The sequence below is a fragment of the Mauremys mutica genome, chromosome 12 (assembly GCF_020497125.1).
Source record: "Mauremys mutica isolate MM-2020 ecotype Southern chromosome 12, ASM2049712v1, whole genome shotgun sequence".
Taxonomy (NCBI): domain Eukaryota; kingdom Metazoa; phylum Chordata; order Testudines; family Geoemydidae; genus Mauremys; species Mauremys mutica.
Window position 1 is genome coordinate 43,969,425 of NC_059083.1, and position 19,510 is coordinate 43,988,934.

Below are 19,510 nucleotides of genomic sequence, written 5' to 3' on the forward strand. Positions count from 1 at the left end.
CACCCCCGAGTGTCCTCCACTCCCCTTCCCGGACCTGAAGCAGAGCAGCTCCATGCTGTCTCCCTGCAGCTACTGCTGCCGCAGGATCCTAGTGCCCCCCATGACACTGCCAGGGCAGACTGACTCTGAGCCTGCCCTTCCCCCTCAGACCCTTTCATTTTCCAATGGGACCCTCCAGCAGCACAGCCCCCCACCCCGCCCGCAGTCACTGCTCCTGCCCCATGCTGGGCAAAGAGGCAGCCCCAGTGAGGCTGGATCTGAGAGGGGCCCTAGGAGCACATGCAGTGACAGTGGTGGGGGTGAGTGTGCTGCTGGGGGGGCAGGAAAGGGGGGCTCTTCCCCCAGAACTCACTGCTGCCAGCAGGGAAAGGGCTGGGGGGAGTCCTCCTCTCTGGACCCTGTCCCAGAGCAGCCTGCCTGCACCCCAAACTCATCCCCAGCCCTGCCCCACCCCAGAGCCCACACCCCCAGTCAGAGCTTTCACCCCCACCACACCCTCAACCCTCTGCCTAAGCCCTGAGCCCCTCCAGCACCCCAAACACCTCAACCCCAGCCCCAGACAGAGCCCTCACCCCGACTCTCGCCCTGAGCCCCCCATACTCCAAACCCCTCATCTGCAGCCACAACCCACAGCCCTCATCCCTGCACACCATCCCTCTGCACCCCTCTCATCCCCAAACTTCCTCCCAGAACCTGCACCCCCTCCCATCCCCAAACTCCCTCCCAGAACCTACACCCCAATCCCCTGCCCGAGCCTAGGGCCTGCATCCCAGACCTCCTCCCTCACCCAAACTCCCTCCCAGAGCCTTGGGCGGGTGCGGGTTCTGGCACCACTAAAATTTCTACAAACCTGCCACCCCTGATCCTGCCCTGCAGACCTGAACTCCCAGCATTCTCAGGACACTTGCTAATCCCTAGTGGCCGCTGCTGATATCCAGCACCTCCCACCTCTCTTAACCTGTGAGTCCCTCTCTGATTTGGAACTGGACTGGAATCAAAGACCATCTTGGAAGCAACATTACCAGCCCAAGCAGTCAAAAATAATGAGTTGACCACCCAAAAATCACAGGCTCTACCGCCGCCACTTCATTCATTCTTTGGCAGCAATTTGGCGGCAGGTCCTTCCGAAGAGCCAACCCTGGGGGAGGGAGCAATTTTATATTTTTGCCTCGGGCGCAAAAATACCTAGTTACGGCTCTAGCATATGCCCACTTACAGCCTGCTGGCTTGGCTACTTTTAGCAATAAGCAGTCATGGTTTGGCACTTTACTGGTCTGCCGAGATCTCCCCGTACACTGCTGGGGGCTGGTTTGGGAATAGTCATTAGGGACAAGGAGCCAGGAACCAAGAACAAGACCAATTTCGTAGCTTGCAGCTCCAAGCCCGTTTAGTCAACACCAGACGCTTTCTCTAGATTGTCCGGGGTCACACTGTGCTCACAGCGGCTGCTTGTCTTTTGCCTCTGCCTCTCTGTTCTTGTCTGTTCGCTGGTCCTCTGCATTTTGCATATTTTCACACACACGCACCCTCCTACCCAAAATACTGCTCAGCAAAGCCCTTCTGTCCCAACCCCCTGGGTGGGTTCACATACCTCCTTTGTCTTAGGTAGGGGCTGGTGATAAATTTATCCTTACAGTTATGTTAACTGAAGGATGAATTCACATCCATCAATCTCAGAGAGTTTTTAACTTGACCCATATCAAGGTTTCACCCAGTTCATAATGATACTAACCAGACCGTTTTTCCTGTACCAACTCTCTCAATAAACTTTGAAAAGTTGCACGTGAACAGAATCATTATTTGAATCTACTCTGTAAGGGAAAGGAGGGGAGGTAGAGGCTGTGACTGCTCCAGGAGGTCGCCATTTTGAGCTCACAGATGGAGGCTGGGGGATGGACAGATGCTCAAAGGGAAAAGACAATTAGTAGCTGGGGATGTGCCCACCATGGCCTGGGCATGTTAACAGTCAGTGGTTGGGGCTTCAGTCCGAGTTAGAAGCCAATTGCCTGGGCATCCACCTCTCAGTTTGAAAACTTGTTCAGGGGGCTGATCGAAGTGGGAGAGTGTAGGGGGAGAGAGGAAGGTGGGAACTGGAAATTCGGAAAGGCTCCTAGCTCACATCCACCAGAAATGGCTGAGGCCACGGGGCACCCAGAACAGCAGTGAGCCCAGCAGTACAGCATAACAATAATACATTGTAAAGAGGGATCCTTACACACCAAGCTCTCCTCAATCAGATCTCCCTTCTGTGTCCTGGGCTGGGTTTGGGGCTGGGAATCAGGGCAGCTTCCTACAAGGCCACGCTCAGAGGCCTGAGTCCCGAAGAGATCCTGGCTTTCCGGGGAGATCTCCTCACGGCCCTCTCGTGTTTCTCTTCCAGTGACTCTTGCTGCTCGGCTTCGGAGCTCCACTGTCCTTATGGTGGCATCAGTGCATCCACATGAGCAATGGCCCGCAAACTACCTTAATTCACATTAAATTTATTGCACTTTTAAAGTGGAATCCCGAATTCACAAGTGGGGAGTCAGTGCGCTTTATGGGTTTGTGTCATGTGCACACAGGTATTTTCAATCTGCATTTACTTGAGTTAGTTTGTACTAACTCCCCCTCCCTCACCCAGAGATTCCAAGGGCAAGGGCTGGGGGTTGGCTCTGCCCTGTGTGACTGAGCCCTCACAGTGGCAGGGTGATGCTGGAAGGCAGCAAAGGCAGAGAGAGCTGCTTCTCGGGCTGGAGTGTTGGGCTTGGGATTTCTGTAGGCACCTGTGCACTGTACATCCCCACTGCTTTTCAGGGGAACAGGACTTACTCTGTGTTTCTGTAAATAACCAGATGCCACTGAAGATAACCCTGAGTTCATGTCTGCAATTGCTCATCCAAACGGATCCCGGCTCCCCCGGCCAGGTCCAAAATTTCAACTGCTGCTCAGCCAAAGAGGCATCGAGACCTGTCAGAAATCATGTGATGTGAGCAGGCATGGAGCAAATCACCTTGTATATTCATTATGTGTGATGTGATTGGTCACTTAAGTCACCTGGGTTGAAAGCACCACCAGACTGGGGTGAGAGGGTTTGTGTGGGGACAGAAGGGGGGTTAGGGCAGTGCCTGACTTAGAGCCTGAGTTAACTCTGCCATGGAGACAGAGCCCGTTAGACACAGGCGCTAACTTTTGTTTTTCCCATGGGATGCTCTGGCCCTGCTCCACCCTAAGGACCTGTCCCCGCGGAGCATCTTCCCCCAGGCCCCGCCCTCACTTCACCTCTTCCTGCCCCTACTCTGCCTCCTCCTGTACCTGCAACTTGCTCCTCTGCACCCCCTCCCTGAGCCTTCCCGCCCACCCGCCAACCTCTCACTCCTCTCTGCCCCCTCCCCAAGAGCCTCCCACCAGCCACTTGCTGATCAGCGGCCAGCCCTAGGGCCAGCCAAATAGAGCTCGGGGAACAGCTGATTGGTGGCCAGCCCCAGAACTCCTGCAGAGCAGCTGATTAGCGGCCAGCACCAAACAGCTGTGGCTGGTGGGTGTTGAACACTCCCTATTTTTTTCCATGGGTGCTTGGGCCCCAGAGCACCCTTGGAGTCAGTGCCTCTGCTGGTAGCGTAGAATGCAGCCCCCGGATTAGGTACAGCAGGTTTCTGCTGGCCAGTCCCACTACAGAATGAGGAAATAAAACCTCTTTATCAACTACCAGAAAGCCCAAAGCAAAGAGGTGACTACTGAGTGTTTCACGCCACTCGGAGGCATTTACATTGCAGACCATGAATCATGAAGCTGCATGTCTCTTCAGATACCTGCTTAAAGCAACCCAAATGTAAACAACAAGCCATTGTCAATCTCTGACTCAGCCCAGGGAACTGGTCTGAGTGGTTTGTGAAGAATTGTACAGAGGTGAGAAGTTCATACAAATAAATGTTTCTGCTAAGACTCCACAGCTCCAAAGTGCTTCACTAGTAAATATTTTGTATGATTGCCACATCTGGAGCAGTCATCGATTAACAACAGAGAAATTTTGTTTTTAAAAACTTTCTCTATACATGGACACCCTCATAGACCGCAAGTACACAGAGAGCAAACAGACCCAAATACAAACAGTGACCGTTACTGTCAAGGTTCCTTCCCCACTCTGGACTTTAGAGTACAGATATGAGGACCTGCATGTGAACCCCTAAACTGAATTACCAGCTTAGATTCGGTTTTGCTGCCACCACTCCCCAATACTAACTCCCTTCCCTGAATAGTCTTGAGAGACTTCTTCACCAGGTTCCTGGTGAACACTTATCCAACCCCTTGGATCTTAACACAAGGAGAATTTAACTATCCCCCCTCCTTTCCCCCACCAATTCCTGGTGAGTCCAGATCCAATCCCCTTGGATCTTAAAATAAGGAAAAATCAATCCAGTTCTTAAAAAGAAGGCTTTTAATTAAAGAAAGAAAGGTAAAAATCATCTCTGTAAAATCAGGATGGAAAATAACTTTACAGGGTAATCAGATTCGTAGAGCCCAGAGGAACCCCCTCTAGCCTTAAGTTCAAAGTTACAGCAAACAGAGGTAAATCTTCTTAGCAAAAAGGAGTGTTTTCAAGTTGAGAAAACAAAGATAAAACTAACATGCCTTCTCTGGCTGTTACGTACAATTTTGAAATATGAGAGACTTGTTCAGAAAGATTTGGAGAGCCTGGATTGATGTCTGGTCCCTCTTAGTCCCAAGAGTGATCAATCCCAAAACAAAGAGCACAAACAAAAGACTTCCCCCCACCAAGATTTGAAAGTATCTTGTCCCCTTATTGGTCCTTTGGGTCAGGTGTCAGCCAGGTTACCTGAGCTTCTTAACCCTTTACAGGTAAAAGGATTTTGGTGTCTCTGGCCAGGAGGGATTTTATAGTATTGTACACAGGAGAGCTGTTCCCTTCCCTTTATAGTTATGACAGTTACACACAGGTGTGTCCTCTTTCCAAAGCTCAAGGCAGCCATTCCAAAATTCACTCCCCACCCACTATATCTACGTGTCCTGCCTCGCTCACCACAATTCTTTGGTAACCCACCAAACAGTTTCACATTCCAAACTCGCAGGGATGTTCTGCAGAAAGGCAGCAAGGAACGTGCTGCAAGCAGAAGGAGGTGGGTCCATACTGTTTGCACAATGGGCATTTTTGAGAGTGCTGCCTCCCATAGGCGGCCCATTCTGGGCTCCTGTGACTTAGGGTAGCTCCCCTGGCTACCTTAAATTACACTGGGGGATGGTTTATCCCCTCCCTCCCCTCAGAGCAGCCTGGAATGCCAAAGGTGCAGAAGTGGTGTCAAGTGACCTTTGCCATCTTCCCCAGAGCTGTGAGTTCTGTGCTGCATGTCCCAGAGGCCCGGCACAGTATCGCACCCTGTGTTTCTAGACCTTGTGGTTGCAGAGATAACCCTGAAAAGGAACTGAGTGTAAGTGATGCAGTGATGCCCACCTTAGTCTGCAGACAGCCTGAAACCATAGCGCTAAGAAATGGGAACTTCTCCATTCCTCACAGCTCAGGGGACTCGTGATGCCATGGAATTCTGCGTGTCTGCCACAATTCACAGGTTGCCCCAAGTTTTATCTTCTGTGTCCCTGCCCTGCTGCAGAGAGGAGTGGGGGGAGCCACCCCCTCACCTAATCAGCCAACGCCCCAGTCAGAGAAGGAATCTTCTCTCCCTCTTTCAAACATGTAATAGTCCAAACAACACTGAGCAAACCCACCCTGGATGCTTCAGTTTTCACCACTATTACCAGCATCGTATCTATTCCTGAGCGAGCTGTGAGGGGAGCTAGCAAACGGCCCCCCACTAGCTCATCTAGCTGGAGCTACACTCTAGGCTCGCTTTGGATTGAGGCCAAGCCATTTAACTGCAACCGCTTTAGGGGCACTGATGGACGATCTCCTTGTGTCACTGGACAGGTGGTTAGAAACTGACCAAGGAGCTATGAACTCCTGCTCACATGATGCTGTAAACGAGCGGCATTCCCACCCTGCACATGCTGTGTGGGGTCAAACTCACCCTGCCCTGGGACTTCGCTTTATTCATAAGGTAACTCACAATAATGTGAAAGCTATAGCCTCCTCCCCCCGGCCTTTTCATAGTTTTGCAAACGACCGGTAGGTGGAGGCAGAAGCCTCCACAAGGCCTCACGTACACAGTACCTTGAACTTTGTAACTAATCTTTCTGTTTCTGTCAGAGACAGAAAAAGATTCCGCCTCAAGCCAGTCTTTCTTGAACAGATAGCGGTGTTACGGGGCTTGACACCCACCAATAAAGTGTTAACACGGCATGGTCTTTGTCTGAAAGTGTATAAAAAGCTTGTGAAACTTGTGTGCAGTAGAGTTTTCTGTATGTACTACAGAGCTCTCCTTTCTTCTGTAGAATAAAGCATTTTTCCTTATCCCTGTCAGGCTGTTATTGGCTCTCAGCTAGGCAGACCCGATATTTTGGTAACAGTTTTTGGCGACTCCAGATGGGACTCTCCTAGCTCGGACATTGGACTCCGGACGGCTGCGGCGAACTGGGAACGGTGCCAACGGGGTGTTTGGCCCCTCTTTCTCTGCTTCACCGCGGCCCCTGGGGTTCGTGTTCCGATAAGGTGAGCCCTAATAGGATAAGGAAACACTAGCACTATCTGGTTTTGTTCTGTTCTGTTTAACAGGTTACTGTTGTTTTTCTGCTCTGTTCATTTGGGCGTTAGGTGTGTGGGCGGAACTGAACTTCTTGTTCGTAATTCCTCAGAGTGGAAGCCATGTGTGCGATGAAGCTCTGAGGTTGTATTGAGATCCTTCTGTCCCGCCCCCTGTAACGGACAGTGTAATAGAAGTAGGAAAACCTGGATTAGACTGTAATTGCCACTGATCTCTGAGTAATTCTCTTTTCAGGTTGAGTGTCAGCAGACAGATGGGTGGGTCTCTGGAAAAACCCTCTAAGGATAGCCCTTTAGATTATATGTTAAGTAAATGGCCTTTACCCGGTGTTCAGAAAGGTATATCAAGGAAGCGCTTTGTACAACTTTGCACCCAGGACTGGCCAACCCCAGGGACTGCATGGCCTGAATTTGGCTCCTTTGATATTCTGACTTATTTAACTCCTTTGCGCCTGATATTAGAGAATCAAGCGCCTGGTCAAATGGACTATTGGTTTTTGTGGGACGATGAGGCTCATCGTCGTTTAAAGAAGATAAAAATCCAGAACCCCCTATTCCCAAAAGCTTCTGCCCCAAGTGAAGCCGATTGTTGGGAAGATACCCCCCCCCCATGTATTGTCCTAGACCACGACCACCCTCAGCAGCAATATCACAGACTCTGACGGATCAGGTTTCCTTGTCTACGGGACCCAAGACAGTGATCCCCCCACTGAAGACTGAGGCAACCACAATTCAAGTTAATGAATCCACTAGTGGAGCGACGGGTAGTGGGTACACTTCTGTTCTGTCTACCGCCATTAGTCCATCTCGTACGAGACAGGGAGTAATCTATGGGGAGGATGCAGTTAAAATCCAGGCACCCCTTCGGACCATCCCGGTACCCACTACAGATGGAGAGGTTGTGGACCGTTATGTACATGTCCCTTTTACTACAGCAGATCTTATGAACTGGCAAAACACTACACCTCGCATCAGAGACGACCCGGACGTCGTTCACAGGCGATTCCGTGCTATTTTTCAGTCTCATAATCCTGATTGGCAAGACGTGGGCCAACTTTTAGATTGCCTACTGCGCACAGAGGAGAAAGAGCGGGTCCTAAGGGGGGCCCGGGAGGCAGCGGAGGCTGCCGGTGACAGGTGTGATTTGATAGCTCTCACTAACCCTACCCAATGGAATCCGAATAATTCAACCCACCAGGCAAACTTAAAGAAATTTTTAACCCATGTTTTGACAGGTATAAAACAAGCAGGAGAATGAACTCTAGATTAGTCAAAAGTCCATAATACTGTGCAAGGGAAAGAAGAACACCCTTCTGACTTTTATGAGAGTCTTTGTAAAGCATTTTGTACTTTTACTAATATAGACCCCAAGGCTGCGGACATACAGTCCACGGTCAGGCTTATTTTTATCTCTCAGTCAGCTCCGGACATTATGAAGTGGTTGCAGCAGCTCGAAGGTGCTGAGGGAAAATCCCTTGAGGAACTGGTAAGCGTAGCCACCCGTGTGTATCACACAAGAGATAAAATTCAAGAGACCAAACAGGTGAGAATGCTAGCAGCCCTTGTGAACGCGGGGAGCGAAAGACAAGGAGGGAGGTGGGGACCCCCCAAGTGGCAACCACAGGCAGATGGGGGGGGGCCAAGCCGTGCAAATGATGTATGCCATTACTGTAAGCAACTTGGTCACTGGAGGAGAGAGTGCCTGAACCGATGTACCGGACGACAGCCCCGACCTCGATATCAGATGGAAGTAGAAAGAACAGACGCTGTCAATAATGCGGAATGACGGCGACCTGGGGGTCCACTTGTTACCTACTCAAATGACTTTACCACTTATGTTCGTTCCTCCACAGACCCCCAGGTCCGTTTAACTCTGGGAGGAACTGCTTATTCTTGTCTTTTGGACTCGGGGGCTGCCCTTTCCACGGTTATTGCCAAGCCAAAGGAAGGAAACCTCACAGATAAAAGCATTCCGGTAATGGGTATAGGCGGAAAGCCATTTGAGTGTTCTGTATTGCAGGAGGCTGCTGTAGAAATCTCTGGTGTCTCAGCCTCCCATGCATTTTTGTTAGCTCCTGCCAGCCCAGTTAATCTTTTAGGCAGAGACTTGCTGTGTAAATTACGCGCTCAGATTTTCTTTTCAGCTGATAAAATCATTCTCAGGTTGCCTCAAAATCAACTCCCCCAGCTATGTGCTGCATTAACCCAGGCTACCGAGGACCCGATCCTGCCTGCGAGCCCGATGAACCTGCCTGAACGACTCAGGCGAGAGGTACACGCCTCCCTTTGGGGTGCTTCCAAAACAAACCTTGGCACTCTCCGGACAGAGCCTGTGCAAATAACCCTGAAGCCAGACAATATCCCATCCTCCAAAAAGCTCTGCTTGGCCTCCAGAATCTTATCAACACATTCCTATGGTTGGGAGTGCTTATTCGTACTTCAACCCCTTTCAACACCCCCATTCTGCCTGTTAGAAAACCTGGCCTGGATCCAGAAGGAAAACCGGTATACCGATTTGTGCAGGACTTGCGTGCAGTGAATAAAGTTGTTCAGGCTAGACACAATGTGATACCTAATCCTCACAAAATTCTGACTGCCATTCCAGCAGGTACTGCTTGTTATTCAGTAATAGATCCATGTAATGCCTTTTTTAGTATTCCTCTAGATCAAGACAGCTGGGATATCTTTGCATTTACATGGACGGACCCAGAGACCGGGAGAGCAGAATAACTGACCTGGACTCGGCTACCACAGGGATATGTTCGAGTGCGAGAGCGTAACACTTGGATCATTACACCCGAGTCAAGCTAGCCCCTAGGCCGGGGCCAGAAGCAGACGACTTCGGACCTCGAGGGAGCCTCGCCAGCTCTTCCCACCGTGACCCGGGAGAGCCTGAAGCAGACGATACCTGGAAGGCTGAGCCTCTCAAGGGACTACAGCTCCTGTTCGGACGGAATAAGCCCTGAGACTTTTACTGACTATGGATTTCTGGGTGGTGAGACAATGGTTACTTGCTTTCAGTTTGCCCTTTGTACATGCCAACCCCCACCCAGCAGTTGAATCCTTGCAGCGACTGGTCCAGAAGTGGCTTTGCATAATAGCCGTGTGTTAGATGCTATGAATGCTGAAATGGGGGGGGGGGGGGCCTTGTGCTCGCATTGGAGAAAAATGTTGTTTTTATGTTAATCACTCTGGCTTCAATTGGAAAGGATTTATAAGCTATTAAGAATGCTGCTGTTGTATTTCATGCTGTACCTCTTGATCACGCCTTTAGTTTTGAGGACCTCCTCCCAGACCTTGGTTCATTGACCTTTTCCGTACAATTGTTAAATGGATTGTTTTCTGTCTGTTTTTCCTATGTGTTAGTTGGATAATGATTCAATGTCTGTGTAATACTGTAACCAAAAGCTTTGCTGTCTGTAAGACAACCCAATACCTGTCTCTTCAGCTTGATCGTAAGTTACGTAACGGGCCTGACAATCTGAGCTGGGGGCGGGGGACCGGGAAACCTCACCCGGCCCGGACACGGAAAGGATTGACAGATTGATAGCTCAGATTGTAAGGCCCAAATGGGGAAACTGTGAAAGCTATAGCCTCCCCCACTCCCCCACCCCCCGCCTTTTCATAGCTTTGCAAATTACCAGTAGGTGGAGTCAGAAGCCTCCACAAGGCCTCACATACACAGTACCTTGAACTTTGTAACTAATCTTTCTGTTTCTGTCAGAGACAGAAAAAGATTCCGCCTCAAGCCAATCTTTCTTGAACAGATAGCGTGTTACGGGGCTTGACACCCACCAATGAAGTGTTAACACGGCATGGTCTTTGTCTGAAAGTGTATAAAAAGCTTGTGAAACTTGTGTGCAGTAGAGTTTTCTGTATGTACTACAGAGCTCTCCTTTCTTCTGCAGAATAAAGCATTTTTCCTTATCCCTGTCAGGCTGTTATTGGCCCTCAGCTAGGCAGACCCGATATTTCGGGATACAACAGGAACTCCAGCCCCAGCTTTCCTCCCAGTCTGGCTTTTCCTAGGGCTCCTCCTGTGGTGCCAGCAGAGAATGGGCGTAGCAGGTCCTGGGAAGCTGACAACGGGACATACTCACAGAGGTTGAGGGCCCCAGCTGGCCCCTGGCAGCCCAGAGGAAAGGGCCTGTGCACTCACAGAGCTGGGCACAGGAAGCACGGCGGGGTCCAGGTCTAACAGAGGCTGATGTCCCAACCAGTCTGGCCCATGGAATTTCACTATGAGCCAGAGTTTTGAAGGTACAGCAGTGCCTGCAGAGGCAGACAGATGCCTAGTGGGTTCTCAAAAGCTTCTAAGCAAGTAATGCGCCCAAGGGAAATCAATAAGAGTTAGGTACCTAAGAGCTATTGAACCCAATGGGAGCTAGGCACCCAACGGCTATTGAAACCAAAGGGAGTTAGGTGCCTACAGACAGGGCCGGTGCAAGAATATTTTGCACCCTAGGCGAAACTTCCACCTTGTTCCCCCCCCACCCCGAGTATCGCTTATTAACAACTTTCAAAAATGAATGCTGCATAATGTGGCATTGTTCATTAGAATTAATACACATTCGGCTTGAAAATGTATTAATTTAATTATTTAGTCTACATATTTAATGAAAATAAATGAATAAACTGACAGTGTTGACATTTTTATTGTTTTCACTTTGCACAACATAGCATGGATCTTAAAATAAATCACATACCTTATACATAATACACTGTCACAAAGTAACACGTTATAATTTATTTTTCCACGCTTTCAGTTTAGCAAATTTAGAAACAAGTTCCTCCAAGTCAATGCTGCGAGCGATGTCATGTTCTGTTGACAAGGTAGATAGCCTAACAAGTCTTTGTTGCAACATTGATGTCCACATGTATGTTTTTATCGACTTGAGCTTCGAGAAACTTCGCTCACCACTGGCCACAGAAACTGGGAGAGTCAAGAGGATGCCAAGAGCAATAACTGTGTTGGGGACACTATCTGTCAGTTTATTTGTGCATATGAAGTTCAATACATCTTGCGGTGATACACTCTTTTGGACTCATCGTGCAATAGCTTGCAATTCATTGCACAAGTCAAAGGCATCAATATCTTTGGATTCACCATGTTGCAAAGCTTGCTCCAGATTCAAGCAATGTTCCATAATTTGCTTTGGTGTTGTATTTTGCAAACTGTAAACATCATATAGGAAGCCAAATACTGAACTAATTTGCTGCATCAATGTGAATCTTTCTTCAACTGAATGTATTGCTCTGTTGATGACTGCAAAGTAAAAGTTCACTTTGAATTTTTCTTTCAGATTATAAATAGGTTCGTCATCTGCTTCATATGTGAACTGCTTCCTCTTTTTTCTAATATGGATTGGATCTGGTTCAAAAAGTGCCGGTACATCCAACTCCTCCGCAAGTTCACCTGCATCTACCAATGTTTTCTCAAAGTCTGTGTCACTTCTGCGGCCCACAAGAAACTACAAGAATTATTTCACCTAAAGTTGTTTGCTAGTCATGTTGATCTCAAACAATATGTCATAACACACAAGAGAAACAAGAAACTTGAAACTAGAAATGGCTTTTGCAAGATCCTTTGCATCAACTCGTGACATATTGCCAGATGATCTTGTTAGAGTAGTGTCTTCATAGATGTCTATCAGAGCATCACAGATGTCACCAAGCTGATAGCGAAGAGGTTTCAAGGCACCAATTCGACTTTCCCATCTTGTTTCACTCAATGGTTTAACTGTGAGATTAGATACGTGGTGTATTATAACTTCCCAGTGATATGTAGAAGCTGAGAAATACACATAAACACATTGAACTAAATCAAAGAAGGCGGTTGCCTCCAAGCAACACTGCAGCATCATTAACAACCAAATTCAATGACTGTGCACTGCAAGGAACGAAAAAGGCTCGTGGATTAATATCCAAAATTCTTCGCTGGACACCATTTTCTTTCCCTTTCATATTGCTCCCATTATCGTACCCTTGATCACACAAGTTTTCTATAGGTAGTGACATCTCTTCTAACTGGTGAAGAATAGTTTCTGTCATACCAGCTCCAGTTGTCCCCGTAAGGGATACAAATCCCAAGAAGTGTTCCTTTATGAATACTGATTCAGTCTCATTCTCTGTCTCTGAAGTAGGCCTATCCACAAACTGAATGATTATGGTCATTTGTTCAATGTGGCCTGCATCTAGTGTACAATCTAGAACGATCGAAAAGTATTTTGCAGCACAAGCAGATGCTAGGATTTTTTGTTTGATGGCACTGGATAGAAGCTCAGTCTGTATGTCTTTCCCTAGGTGACGTAATCATTGATTAAGAGATCAGGATGACTTTTCCTGAAAATTAAGCAATGTTGATTGTAATCAGAAATACATCCTTTTTGGTCACCTATGCTTCCTTCATTCATTCTTTCATATCAAAATCTACTACTTTTTATTCTACCTTTATAATATTGAATTATTGTTATTAATAAAATTTATAAAATTAGAATGGCAGATACTCCATCATACTGGGGTACCGGGTTAGGTGGGGAAGGGAAGCAGACTGGGTTCGGGTCAGTGGGGATTCAGGTTTGGCTGGGGAGCGGAAGGGAAGCAGACCGGGTTGAGTCAGTAGGATATCGGGTTATGTGGGGAAGGGAAGCAGACTGGGTTTGGTCAGTGGGGGATCAGGTTTGGCTGGGGAGTGCAAGGGGATCAGACCAGGTTTGGGTGTGGAGGGGAGTGGCGGGCGGGGTAGGATTCGAAGAGCCGCAAGGTGAAATGGGCGCTCTCCTCTCCAGTCCCTGACATGCAGCAGTGGGCCAAGTCACAGTGCAATTGCACCAGGGCAATGGGAGCGTGTCGCAGTCCGTCCTGCGCCCGGGCTGGGGAGTTGAATGCTGGGCTCTCGCTCTGGCAGGGGGGCGAGGGGCAGGCAGGACTGTGAGGCAGAGAGTGTGCGGCCATCACACCAAAGCAGGGTTGGGAAGGTAGAAAGCTGGGGCAAAGGGAGGTGGGTTAAAGCGGCTTAGCCGCCCCTCCATGCAAGAGAGCCCACAGAGCTGCCAGCCGTGGCCTCCCTCCCTTCTCTCCCCAGGGAGCAGAGCCTCTGCCCTGGAAAACCTGCAGCCTGCTCTCCGAGGAGCATGCCATGCAAGTCGACCCCGGCTGCACTGCACTGACACCACAGCTCAGCCCCAGCTAGGGTGACCAGACAGCAAATGTGAAAAATTGGGATGGGGGTTGAGGGTAATAGGAGCCTATGTAAGAAGAAGACCCAAAAATCAGGACTGTCTCTATAAAATCGGGACATCTGGTCACCCTTGCCCCAGCAAGGGGTCTTACACCCCCGCCCCTCCCCCAAGCTGCTCCACTCTCCTGGCTGCTGCTGTGCAATCTACTACAAGACAGAGGAGCTAGTACAGTAATAATGTACCTACCAACACAGCAATCTGTACAGTGAGTGAGTCACAATCAAAGGACTTCACATGGCAGGAGTCAGAGAGCAATTGGGACTTCCCTGGTTTTCTAAATGGCAGGAGACAGGAGTCGGAGAGCAACTCACTGGGAGCGTGGGTCTTATCACCTCCTCCTCCCTATGGTCTGCAGCTAATCAAAGAACTTCGCTGGCTTCCTAAATGGCAATAGTTGGAGAGCAATTCATTGGGAGCGTGATTCTTATCGCCTCCTTATAGTCTGCGATCTAATCAAAGGACTTGCCTAATTGCTGGCACCAAGCCTCTGCAATGGAGCAAACCAGAGCACGTTCGTAACCACATCTCAGAGCTTTATGGTCCCGTCTTTCCTGGGAACGCTGCAGGGGGAAAGGCTCAGGGAGGAATAAACCCAGACACCCACCTGCCACTCTGTGATCTCCTCCTCCTCTGCAGACATCAGAGCCAGAGGAACCATCACAGAGGGATGTGGGCGATGCTCCTTCTTTGACAACCTGCTCCCAGGGCTGCAATGTTCAGGACTAGGGCGGGTGCTAATAGTCCTTTGGGTGCCATCCGGGGGCTCACATGGGTGTTGGGTGCCCAGGGCATTGTCAAGGCTGGCTATGGCCTCACCCAGCCTGGCTGAGTGCCCCATGCCCATGTGCCCAGTGCCCTGGGATCGCAGCCTTTAGGGAGCCCGTCAGCTGGGGCAGGGGGGCACCAATTGCTCCTCTCCGTCCCTCCCCACCATCACTCACCCTTAAGGCAGGAGGGGGCAGACAGGAGCAAGCGGCAGGCGAGGGGGACTTGGGGGAGGGGGTGGGGGAGAGGAGCGAGCTGCAACAGTGAACGGTGAGCGGGGAGCCTCTGGGGAGAGGGCTGAGTGGGAGCCGGGCATGGGGCAGAGCAGGAGCGGCACATGGGTGGGGCCTCAGGGAGAGGAGGACAAATGGGGTGGAGCAGTGGGCAGGGTGATGATCTGGGTACCAGGGAGTTTCTGGCACTCATGCCTGGCATCCCCAAATGCCGGAGGCATGCACTGCCCATGGCCGGCACCAAGCAAAAGGCCTGGTATGATAAACATACCAGAGAGCGTTCCTTCAAAGTAGGGGACCAGGTTATGGTCTTAAAGGCGCTACAGGCCCATAAGATGGAGGAATCATGGGAAAGGCCATTCACAGTCCAAGAGCACCTGGGAGCTGTCAACTATCTCATAGCATCCCCCATCTCAACCCTAAAGCCTAAAGTGTACCATGTTAATTCTCTAAAGCCCTTTTACTCCAGAGACTTAAAGGTTTCTCAGTTTACAGCCCAGGGAGGAGACGACGTTGAGTGGCCTGAAGGTGTCTACTACAAAGGCAAAAGTGATGGTGGCGTGGAAGAGGTGAACCTCTCCACCACCCTGGAACGTTTACAGTGGCAACAGATCAAAGTAGCTGATGCACTCTCTCGTGAAAGTTTCCCAAAATCAAATGGTTAAAAAGTGTTCTTGAAATGTGAAAAATCTTGTTGTTTACATACTTAGTATATGTAATGGTGCATGTGTTTTATTAATCTGTTTATTTTAAAGTTCTAGGGAGAAATCACCACCAGTGGTTCCCCCACTGTCTGCGATTTGGGGGGCGTGTCATAAACAGATAGTTAAGGGTTAAGGTCTCTTTTACCTGTAAAGGGTTAACAAGCTCAGTAACCTGATGAACACCTGACCAGAGGACCAATCAAGGGACAAGATAATTTCAAATCTCTGTGGAGGGAAGTCTTTGTCTGTGTTCTTTGTTGGGTCTTCGTTCTCTCTTTGGATCTAAGAGAGCCCAGACATATCTTCAAGCTCTCCCAGTTTTCCTGAAGTATTTTCTTCTATTCATTATAGTGAGTATTAGAAAGGTGGTTTAGTCTTATAATTAATTTCTGCATTTGCAACTGTGTGTTTGCTGAAGAAATATCTTTATTTCTGTTTGCTGTTACTTTGATTATTCTGAGAAAGGAGGGGGGGAAAGACTCTCTAGGTTTATAAGCTAGACCCTGTATATTTTTCATCCTGGTCTTACAGAGATAGTGTACTTACTTTCTTTCTTTTAATAAAATCCTTTTCTTTTTAGAATCTGATTGATTTCTTCCCTTGTTTGGATTTTCAGGGGAAGGGAAGGGGGATAGGGAATCCCTCTTTGTTTGGTTCAAGGAATTTGAATCCAGGTGATCTCTCCCAAGGACTAGGGGAAGGGAGGGGGAAGAAGGTGGGGGGAATGGATTATTTCCCTTTGTGTTAAGATTCAAGGAGTTTGGATCTGTGTTCCCAGGGAAGGTTTGGGAGGAATGGAAAGTGTACCAAAACACTATATTTTTGGTTGGTGGCAGCTTTACCAGATCTAAACTAGGATTTTAGTTTAGAGGAGTCCATGCAGGTCCCCATCTTGTGGACGCTAAAGTTCAAAGTGGGGAATAAACCTATGACAGAAGGGCTGGGAGCCCCACTGCTGGAACCTTTCCAAACACACTGGAGATGGCTCTGGAGAAGCCCCTGCCCAGTCTGAGAGTGAGGGGCTCTTGGGGGCTGTTTGCAAATGAAATCCCCCTTTGGAGATGTTCTCTCCCCCTCTTTCTGCCACTCTCCAGACAGAAAGGGGAAGCCACCGAGGAACCCTAATGCCACTCACTTGCTGTAGGTGATGGTAGGATGGATGGCGGATGTTCAGGGTCAGCAGATGTCCCTCGCCCTCCTCCTCACTCTCCAAGCCCAAGGCAGGCTGGAGAGGGTGGTGACCTGAGGAGTTACCCTGCCCAGCCAGCAGGCAGGGTGATGACATTAGGGCGATCGACTGGCTGTGAAAACAAGAGTCTGTCTTATTGCCAGGGGATGGAGAAAGTCAGCCAGCAGCAAGGGGTGCAAAACAAGAGCATCTCCTGTTTGTCACAGTGCATTAAACTGTCTCGTCGTACACAAAGAGGAGACACTGTGATCTAGAAAATTAGATGAGATGCTTCAGTCTGAGCTAAGTAGTTGCTGCTCTTAACAATTTCAAAAGAAAAAAATACCAATCAAATAGAATATTATGTCATAATCTGATATGGCTCAATGTGATAGGACATCTCCTATTCTGCACTGCTACTAGCTGCTCAGGAGCCGGTGGAGAAGGGCCTGGTGGGGGGGGGGGTGTTTGGCCCCCTGGAGCCGTTGGAATACCTGGGTGTCCAGTTAGTCCTGATCTCCGTCCCTCCCTTCCTGCCCAATGCTGCCTCTGCTTTCTACCCTGGGGCGACCAATCTCTGTTATCAGCCCTCTTCCATTGGGCTGCAAAGACCCCACCCTCCATCACATCCTCTCGTTCCGCCAGCAGGTGCAGCTTCAACTGCCGCCGGCGGCGTGTGATGGAGACGCGCTCGAGGGGTTCTTCCTCGTCCCCTACCATGGAGACCACTACTGGGTGCATTATTCCACGGGGGAGGCCCGGTGCTACCTCTGCCAGGAGATGGGACACGTCTGGAGGGACTGCCCCTTGGCCCAGCACGGAGGGTGTAAAGAAACCATGTTCCAGGGGAGTCAGAAGGGTCTAATGATTATGGCACTGGACTAAGAATCAGGAGACCTGGGGTCTATTTCTGCCTTGCTGGGCAAGTCAGAAATTGTTAGTGCGCAGACTGTAGATTAAAATAGGGTTGACTTCTTCAGGGACAAGAAACTGTCCAGAGCTGTGGCATTTGAGGCCCTTTCAATTATCCTGTGCTGGTTCCATCAGGCAGTTTGTGTTTCCATTGCTTGGTTGAGTCTCTCTTAGATCTCCAAGGAGAACCTTGAGTGCTCTGGGTAACATTCTCTGGTTTCATTGGAAAGACAGCAGAGAACCCAGGGAGTTACAGTAGGTTCTGGTCACCCTGCTGTCTCTGTCATATGCTTTGCAGGAGTTCATACAGAATATCATGCCAGGCAAATGTCCTGCTTGGATTGGACTTAACTTTACAACTCCTGCAATGAAGTGGACCTGAGCGGATGGCTTCCCATTAAATCAAACATTTTGCATCTTTCCCCATGTTAAATACATCTGAAGTTTTTTTAAATATTAGCCAAGCTAATTGTTTATCATTATCTGTATTTATTATTGCTGCACAATAAAGCCTGCCTGCTGTGCTGGCACAGTGACAGCATATTTATGCAAGTTTTCAGTTGCGGAAGTTTGGCCTGTATTTATTTATGTCTGAAAAACACCAAAAGTTAGATTCTGACTGTGTGGAGACATCAACTATAGAAACCACATTATAATGTTTACTTTGCTTACTATATATGGGATTTTAATAAAAATGTCATAGGAAAGATCTAAATGATAAATCAAGCCTGTGTTCTTGCACATAGGTTATTAAACCCTGGGAACTGCTGAGAACAAATTTGATTGTGCTCTATCCAGTACCACAGACGCGATACCGGTATGTACTGACAGCTACAGATGATTTTTCAAAAGAAGTAGAAGAATTTCCACTTAGAACTATGACAGCACATGAGGTGGCAAAGAAGACATGTAAAATTAGATATCAACATGGCTATGCAGAGCAGATACGGGCAGATCTAGGTTCTGAATTGAAGCATGAGGTAACAGCTTACATTTTCACTATATGGTCAATTACACACTCGTAGCCGTGTGATGGGGGCTGTTAGCAGTTACGAACGGAGCCCTTTGGAAGCCAGCACCCTGGTCACTGAGAGCACCCAGGGCACCGGGTGCAGCTAGAATAGGAGGGACTGAGCAGTTTGGGTTTGGAAGGGCAGAGGGGATCACTTGAACCTGTAGGGAGCCTGATGAGGTCACTAGCTCAGTGCTGAGAAGAAAGCAGCAGTATAAAATTCCCAATTGGAGCAGGAAGGGGCTCCTTGTAACTACTGCTATCTTGTGATGCACCATAAAAAGTTATAAAAGATGCTTGGTGGAAGTTCCCCGGCAGACTGAATGCTGCTTCATTCACACAGAGCTCTGCCAGCCAGGGGTTGCAGGAACTGATGGGGGAGCCCATTCACAGTTAGAAATTTAAAAATGAACATTGCCTGCAATCTCTTCATGAGACTTCATGCTGCAAATTCTGAGTGACAACACATTTTTGTGTCTTGTCAGATAGTAAAAAGCATGTTGTATATTACCCTATAGCTTCAGGAGCTCATGCCACCTAGACAACAGTAGACTGGATAAAAAGCACAAATGAATCCAATAAATATAATTTTAGGGTATTTATTTTCAATTAATCAAGGTACATTTAGAGCACTCTGCCATGGATGGCATATTATGAATAAATCTTCAAAACTGAATTATTACATTGAAAATGTTCATAACGCATCAAGATTAAAACAAAAAGGAGTCCTAGCAATGCCATGTGATGTGCCTCCCCTCAGATTCTGCTCAGCTAGATCTTCAAGAAATTAGGTTCAACAGCTAATTTCAAGGAATTAGATCAGTCA